Below are 8,766 nucleotides of genomic sequence, written 5' to 3'. Positions count from 1 at the left end.
CTGGCTGCACTCGAAAACAGGTAGGCCAGATTCGATTTTGCCAGAAAACATGTAAAAGAGTCTGGAGAGTACTGGGGAAAAGGGAAAAGAATAAAGAAAGACAAAAACAAGAGTGTCAAAGTGTCAGGGTAGTGTCAGGAGGGAAGTGACGGAAGTGACGGACAAGGTAAGCGACTTATGACGCCGGAAATTTTGGCAGAAAATTAAAGCGAATGGTAGTTTAGAATTGAACAAATTCCTTTAAGCTTCAGTATTACCAAATACACTTATCAATTGTCTCATAACTAACAACATTTGTCTAAATCATCTCCAACACCCTGGAGAACAACGGGGAGAGTTTAGAGGCTCTCCAAGATTACATCGATCAGTGCTTCCAGGATCTCGTAATGAAGAAGGCTCAGAGTGCATCTTCCCCAGCCAAGTCTGAGAACATCGCCAGCCGGCAAAGATATTGCCGACATACTGGAGTCAATCAACCAACGATTGTCCAGTTTCGATGCAAGGCTGTCCTTGGTGAAGATTCTTCACCGGGAATTTAAATCCTTGCGAGAATCCCTGGAGTTCATAGTCCAAATGGATAATGATCCAAATAGTGCTGCAAAAGCAACCCAAGAGTTTCTCAAAGCAAAGAAATGAGATCTTCTTTAATGGCTACGTCAGTCACCTGATCTCAACTCAGCAGAGCGTGTCTTGTAGTTATTAAATACAAAACTAAATGCAGAAAAACTCACAAACAAACAACAACCTGAAGGTGACTATGGTAAAGGCCTTGAAGAGCATCTCAAAGGAGGAACCAGCATTTGGTGATATCTATGGGTTATGTATCAGTAATTACTGAGTGCAAAGGATTTTCATCCACACAAACCCATCTACCTATCCATCTATTTTCATCCACTTATCCAGGCAGAAGCCTAAGCAGAGAAGCACAGACCTTCCCCATTCACCTTCTCAAGCTTATCTGAGGGAACACTGAAGAATTCCCTGGCCAACTGAGAGATGTAATCTCCTTGGTGTGTCCTAAGGCCTCTTCCTGGTGGAACATGAAAAATTTCATGCACAAAAGTTTAATCTTCATTTCATACAAAACTAAAAAAAATATATTGTGAAACTTTACTTAGATAAAAGTGCGGTTGTGAGATTAGCAAATTAGCATGCAGCATTCCCATTAGCTCTGGAAATTCTCCAAGAGTTGCTAGCTGTGCTGTAGACATGTCTTTTTTTTAGCTGTTCTTTGCAACAATATTTTATATTTTTTTAAATAAAACAATAATTTAGATAGATAATCATGAAAGAATGGGGAGAATTTTTCAGCCTGTTTTACACTGCTAAATGTCCAAGTGCTAACGTCACCATTTCCCATTTGAAGACAGCTTAATGTTCCATCTCTCAGTGTAACAGGCCAGTAGTCTTGTACAGCTTCCAAAGTGCTACCCGTTGTGACGGCATGTATCAGCCTGTTGAAATGCCCCTAGCAAGACAAGATAAAGGACTGCTGACCTCTTTGCAGAAAAGGACAAGAGAAGGAATTCGTCTAGCAAAAACTGTCCATGATTTATTTAAAATATTTGCCTCTTCATCACTCTGTATCCAGAGACACACAAATGTTTTGTTTTTCTTCTCTATTGCTCAATGCGAAGCACATGTTTTAAATTAAATCTCCTTAGTCAGAATTCAGGAGAAATTCGTTGAGACTGCCTCACTAAATCTGCTGTTTTCCCCTCCAGTGATCCTGATTTTTTTGTTCAGATCTTGACTGTGCAGCATTTATGTGTGCACCATACATGCACTTCTGTTCGGGGTGTGTGTATCTCTGTACTGTTTGGTACATCCCTTCCTGTGTCCAAGTAATTTTAAAATGACCTGAGCCCGAACTGCACTTATCAGATTGTTCCACAGATCTTTCCCCAGTGTGCATGTTCTTTTGTGCACATATGCATGGGCGTGTCCAGTTGCATGTTGCCATGCATGATTTACATTTGCATGCACCTTTTAAATCTGTTGCATGCGTGCATCTATGCACTTGCACAGTGGTGCCAAGCACATAGCTTGTGTTGGCTGTTCTGCAGCTTTTCTGCAATTTCCCGTGCTCCTTCTGTTTTCTGAGGGGACTGGACCTTTCTGTGCTGTCCTGCCCTCAGACCTCAGTACAGACTTTTTCCAAGGAAATTCGCTGCAAGTGCAGAAAATGTTTTTTGATCATTAATGTGCAAGATGTGTCCAAAAAAGCGGCAAAAAAGTGTTTGTCTATTATAGTTCTCTAGAACTCTGGAAATGGTTATGCATTAAACCTCCTCACAGTGTGAAAGAAATTAAAAAAAGAAAAAAACAGAGAAGAAGAAATTTAAGTGTGTGTGTGTGTGTGTGTGTGTGTGTGTGTGTGTGTGTGTGTGTGTGTGTGTGTGTGAGAGAGAGAGAGATGCAAAGAGGTAACAACTACCAGCTGTTTTGTCTAAAGACAAAGCACATCTGGATGAAGAGAGAGACTGCCAAAAGAAGCAAAAAATGGGGGTTAATGTTAACTTGTGTAATGTTTACATGTAATATCCTGCCATTTGTTCACATATGCATATACAGATCAAGAACTGCTCTGGAAAACCTCTTGAAAGAATGCCTCACATTCACACACCCTTCATGTGCATTTGCAGTTGTTTGCAACAGGCACAAATAAATTGTCCCTTGTGACCTTTTCCATGGAACTGTGAGAAAATAAGCTGCAGCAGTGTCTGAGTATGATAGTTTACTGGACACTTTTCTACAGAAATCCCTCTACAGAACTCTCTTTCAGTCCATGTGACAAAAATTAATGTGTGTGTGTGTGTGTTTGTGTGTGTGTACCATGTTTAGATATCTTTGTGAGGACAGAAAATTTGCATGCAGCTATACTTGTGAGGACCAACACCCTTTATGAGGACAAAATGTACAGGTTTAAAGGCATTTCTAAGGCTCAAAATGTGGTTTAAGGGCTACAGTTAGGTCATGGTTAGGTTTAGGCTAAGAGTCAGAGTTCGGCATTAATTTTTGATGGTTAGGTTGCGGAAAGCAATAGATGTCCTCATTAAAATATGAAAACGTGTGTGTGTGTGTGTGTGTGTGTGTGTGTGTGTGTGTGTGTGTGTGTGTGTGTGTGTGTGTGAGGTCATTCCTATCCTGTGAGTCACCCAGTTTTAAGAGAGACCAGAACAGAACACCCCCATCTCTCCATCACTCACTCACTCACACACACACACACACACACACACACACACACACACACACACATTGCTCCACTCTTCTCTTTTTAAGGAAAAACCCTTCCCCATCCAGAGAGAAGAGCTTCACATAGTAATAACTCTGGTCAGCAGCTGGCCTTCTCCCCCTCGTCATTCTCTTTTCTGTCTCAGCACTTCTCTTTTCATCTTCCCACACGGCAGAATGCTGATTCCTGCCTCACCTCCAGACACCTCTGTAAGCGAGGTAAAGTTAAGAGTAACGTCTTCAAAAATGTCCTTTCACAGATGCGTTACGTGTTCATTCGTGTCACTCCGTCTAAAGTTTGACGAGGTATTTTATGTTGATCCTTGTACAGCTTCAAAATAACACTCCAGATTTTACTTTTTACTTTTTACAGCATCTTCCTTCCAAAGTGAGTTAATTCACATGACCGCTTTATTTCCACATTGTTGGCTCTGCCATGTAAAGGATGTTCAACTCTGTTCCTGATTTGCCTCCTGTGTTCTGCGCTGGATTACACATTAGTGGCAGTGTTAGTCTTCACTGCAAAGGCAGCTCCAGCTGCATAATCTGCAATGATAACATAAATTAAGACATGCTTTACACTGTAAATCTAAGTGTTTGTGCAGATGTGCACAGACAGGGTAAATTCACTAAAAAAGGGGAGAACTCCCACTACGTTAATACATACAAGTAGGTAAATAGTTCGCTTTAAGTCCCTCAAAATATGTAAACATGGTGCGCAAAGTCATGCACAGGCTGCCTGTGTTTACACCAGGTATAAACTACAGAGCTTGGCCTACTAATTGCAAGCAGGAACAGGCAAAACGGTGGGTTAGGAGTATGGAGGGGGGGTGAGTCTGCTCTTTATCCTGTTTTATTTCATTCTGACCTGCCACATGTCTGAGATAAACTGTGAATACCTCCTAAATGCTTTAGCTTGAGGACCTGAAAGCTCAGCGTGTCCTCAGGTTTTCACCATGTGTTCTGTGGAATGGTGATGATAAAAAAAATCTGTGGCGTTTAAGACAGAAACAAGTCTTGGCATCCAAAATTACTGGTGCTTGGGGAAAGAATTTTGAATGCTGTAAATGACTTGTTGGCCTATAATCTGTCAAGCATATCGGAAATATATCTCTCATCAATGATATCAAGTCATTTTGAGCCAGAAGAATATTCATATGACAAGATAGAAGATTGATCAGCCCAAATATAACATCACACTTCTGTAAAGAGAATTTAATTCGTTTAAGTGGCCAAAAATGTAGAACACGGAGCTTGTATGATAATGCAGAATCATAAGAATATTTCCATATCAGGTCATTTCTTTATTTTATATATGAGTTCTTCATAAATACATGCTGACTGCAGACTTTATACCAGGATAAGTAAATACATTAGAAATTGTTGAGATAGTTAATAGGTATGCCCTCATTGTCATCTGTTGTGATTTTATTTTGAAAGGATGCTTCCTGTTATGCTGCAGAGTGCACGCGAGAGTTCAATAAACAATGTCACCTTTTGGGTGTGACGTTCCGGTGAAAGCCGATGCCCCACGTGTGATTATTCCTCCGACTAAATAATGAGTATCTTCAATATTCATGCAGAGTCTGCTGGAAGACCCGTCTCTGCTAACAGGTTATGGGCCCAGGAAAATATTGAAACTACTCCAGGGGAAAGTTTACCACCAGAAAAGTCGCAAAGTACAGCGTGTTCGGTGAGGATTAGCATGCTAAGTTAGCACCATGAGTAAGCGTGCTGGTGAACCCAGTGGCCGATGGGCAAGGTTGGTTTTTGACGGAGATGAGAAGAATTATGAACTGTGGGAGACAAAATTTTTGGGACATCTTAGATTACAAGGTCTAAAAGACACAATATTGAAAAGTGATGACGAAGATGAGGACGACGAAGATAAGAATGCCCAGGCCTATGCAGAGTTAATACAGTTCCTGGATGATAAGAGTTTATCGCTCGTGATGAGAGAAGCTGCTGATGATGGACGCGAGGCACTGAAAATTTTAAGAGACTATTATGCAGGAAAAGGTAAACCAAGAATTATCAGCCTTTATACTGAACTGACTTCTCTGAAGAAAGCAAGCAGTGAGAGCGTCACCGAGTACATCATACGCGCAGAGACATTTATTACAGCCCTGAGAAATGCTGGAGAGACACTTAGTGATGGTCTGCTTGTAGCGATGGTGTTAAAAGGTTTACCAGAAGCATTTAAACCTTTTTCGGTTCACATTACACAAAGTGAATCAGAAATCAAGTTTGCGGAATTTAAAACAAAACTCCGCAGCTATGAGGACACTGAGAAAATGCGCTTAGTGGAACAAGAGGATAACATCATGAAGGCGAGAGTGCAACCTAGCGCGAGACCCGCAGCAGCTGCTAATGACCACAGGAGAGACATGTCAGACATAGTCTGTTTTAAGTGTGGCCAGCGGGGACACAAGGCCAGAGCATGCCGCTACAGACAGTGGTGCGGTCACTGTAGAAGCAACACCCATCGAGAGTCGACTTGCAGGAGACGACAACGGAATGATGAAGCGCGCACAGCCTCGGAGGAGGGCGGCAACGCAGAGAGCGACGACACCTATGTCTTCCGGATGAGCGATGACTACGCAGAACCTCAACAGCGACAGGACATCAGGACCAAAGGCCTGATGGTGGATACTGGCGCAACATCACACATCCTGAATGATAAAACAGCGTTCAAGAAATTTAATGAAGACTTCCAGCAGGGAACACACTGTGTGGAATTAGCTGATGGCACCAGGTGTAAAGGAGTGGCTGAAGGCAGAGGAGATGCAGAGGTGTGCTTGATTGACAGCAGAGGGAGACAGTGTAAAACAACACTGAAAGACGCTCTATACATTCCCTCATTTCCACAGAATATCTTCTCTGTGAGAGCGGCCACCGCGAATGGAGCTACTATCATCTTTAAGAAAGGAAGGAACGTCCTTCAACACAGAGACGGTACAAAGTTCTACATCCATGAGCACAACAGACTTTATTACCTTGAAACTGTAAGTGAGTATGATGATAAGTGTAATAATTGTTTTGATGTACAGACATGGCACGAAATTTTGGGACATTGCAATCATAGTGACATTCTGAAGTTACAAAATGTTGTTGAAGGTATGAAAATCAAGGGGAAAACAGACAACCAAAGTTTGAACTGTGAGGTGTGTATCCAGGGAAAATTTGTCCAGACTAGGAATAGAAACCCTGACAGAAGAGCCGAGAAACCTCTCGAGCTGGTACATACGGATCTAGCAGGGCCGATAGATCCAGAATCACGAGATGGACACAGATATGCATTATTGTTTACCGATGACTTTTCCGGTGCAGTATTTGTATATTTTCTCAAAAACAAAAGTGAAACAATGCAAGCAACTGAAATCTTTTTGGCTGATACAGCCCCACACGGGAAGGTAAAGTGTATCAGGTCAGACAACGGCACAGAGTTCATGGCAAAGAGTTACCAGGCATTGTTAAACAAACATGGAATAAGACATGAAACTTCAGCCCCATATTCCCCTCACCAGAATGGTACAGCAGAACGTGGCTGGAGAACACTTTTTGATATGGGAAGGTGCATGCTTATTGAAAGTGCCGTACCAAAGGAATTATGGACGTATGCAGTTCAAACAGCGGCTATTGTGAGAAACAGGTGCTTTAACAACCGGACAGGACAGACACCTTACTTTTTGCTGACTGGGCGGAAGCCCAATTTATCCAGAATGCGAAAGTTTGGGTGTGAGTGTTATGCTTACAAGCAAGACAAGGGTAAGCTGGATTCTAGGTGTACAAAAGGGATTTTTGTAGGCTACGACAAAAACAGTCCAGCATACAAGGTTTATTTCCCAGACAGCGCTAAAGTGCAAAAGTTTAGGCTGGTTAAGTTTGTAACCAAACACAATGAGGAAAAGCAAACACAAACTGACACGACATCTGAGGATGAGGACATACAGGTGATGGAGAGACCAAACATGAACAGGGAAAGCCCCAGTACCAGTTCACAGGAACCAGGTACTGACAACCAACCAGAAGTGAACAGTCAGATGCCACTTAGTGATGAGACTGAAAACTCCAGAAGGTATCCTTCTAGAACAAGAAAGAAACCAGATTATCTAAATGAATATGAGTCAGGAGAAGACATTGATGATCAAGTGCTGACTAACATAGACTACTGTTACAGACTGATAAGTAACTCACCCGTGACATTCAGTGAAGCTGTAAAGTCACCCAACTCTAAAGAGTGGAAAGCAGCTATGGATGAGGAAATGCAATCCTTAAAAGAGAACAACACCTTTACCCTAACGAGCTTACCTGAGGGCAAGAAAGCAGTGGGGGGTAGATGGGTATATGTGAAGAAAAACAGTGGTGATGGATCAGAAAAATATAAAGCACGGTACGTAGCTAAAGGTTACAACCAGTGTTTTGGGATAGACTATGATGAAACTTTTTCTCCGACTGCTAACCTGACAAGCATAAGAGTATTGATGCAGTGTGCGATACAAGAAAACCTGACTTTGCATCAGATGGATGTAAAAACTGCATACTTGCATGCACCAATAGATTTTGAAGTTTATGTTGAGCAGCCAGAAGGCTATGAAGTAAAAGGAAAAACAGATGAGAAACTGGTCTATAAGCTGGAAAAGTCACTTTATGGGCTTAAACAGTCAGGCCGAAACTGGAACAGGACATTACATGACTATTTGATAGAGAACGGTTTCATGCAGAGTCCTGTAGATAATTGTGTTTACACAAGGAAAACAGGAAAAGACAAAGTGATCATGATCATATGGGTTGATGATATTATTATTGCAGCCAGTGATGGAAGGGTTTTGGAAACTGTGAAGGGAATGCTAACTGCAAGGTTCAAAATGAAAGATATGGGGAAACTCAAACATTTTCTTGGTATTGATTTTGAGCAAACCAAAGATTGTGTAAAAATGTCACAAGAGAGATATGTAGAAAACATACTGGAAAGATTTCAAATGCAAGACTGTAAACCAAGATCAACTCCTTGTGAACAAAAGTTGAACTACAATGATGATGCTGAGAAAATGGACAATGTCAGAATGTACAGAGAGGCAGTAGGTAGCCTTATTTACTTGACCTCTTGCACACGACCAGATTTGTGTTTTGTTGTAAGTAAGCTGTCACAGCACTTTAAAGAACCAACTGTGGAACATTGGACTACTGTGAAACATGTTTTAAGGTATTTGAAACAATCAAAAGACAAGACATTGTGCTACAGGAAAAGTGACAAAGATTTGAGAGTACAAGGTCACAGTGACTCAGACTGGGCTGCAGATGTGACTGACAGGAGGAGTACTACAGGTTACTGCATAAGCCTGAATGAAGAAGGTACTTTAGTGTCATGGCGAACAAAGAAGCAGCCAACTGTTGCCTTGTCAACTTGTGAAGCAGAGTACATAGCTTTGGCAGCAACAACACAAGAATGTTTGTACTTGACACAACTGTTGCAAAGCATGTATGAGCATCAAAAGAGACCACCAAAGATTTTTGAGGACAATCAAGGGA

This window comes from Neolamprologus multifasciatus, chromosome 18 (genome assembly GCF_963576455.1).
Source record: "Neolamprologus multifasciatus chromosome 18, fNeoMul1.2, whole genome shotgun sequence".
Taxonomy (NCBI): domain Eukaryota; kingdom Metazoa; phylum Chordata; class Actinopteri; order Cichliformes; family Cichlidae; genus Neolamprologus; species Neolamprologus multifasciatus.
Note: the sequence above shows the minus strand (reverse complement) of the source record.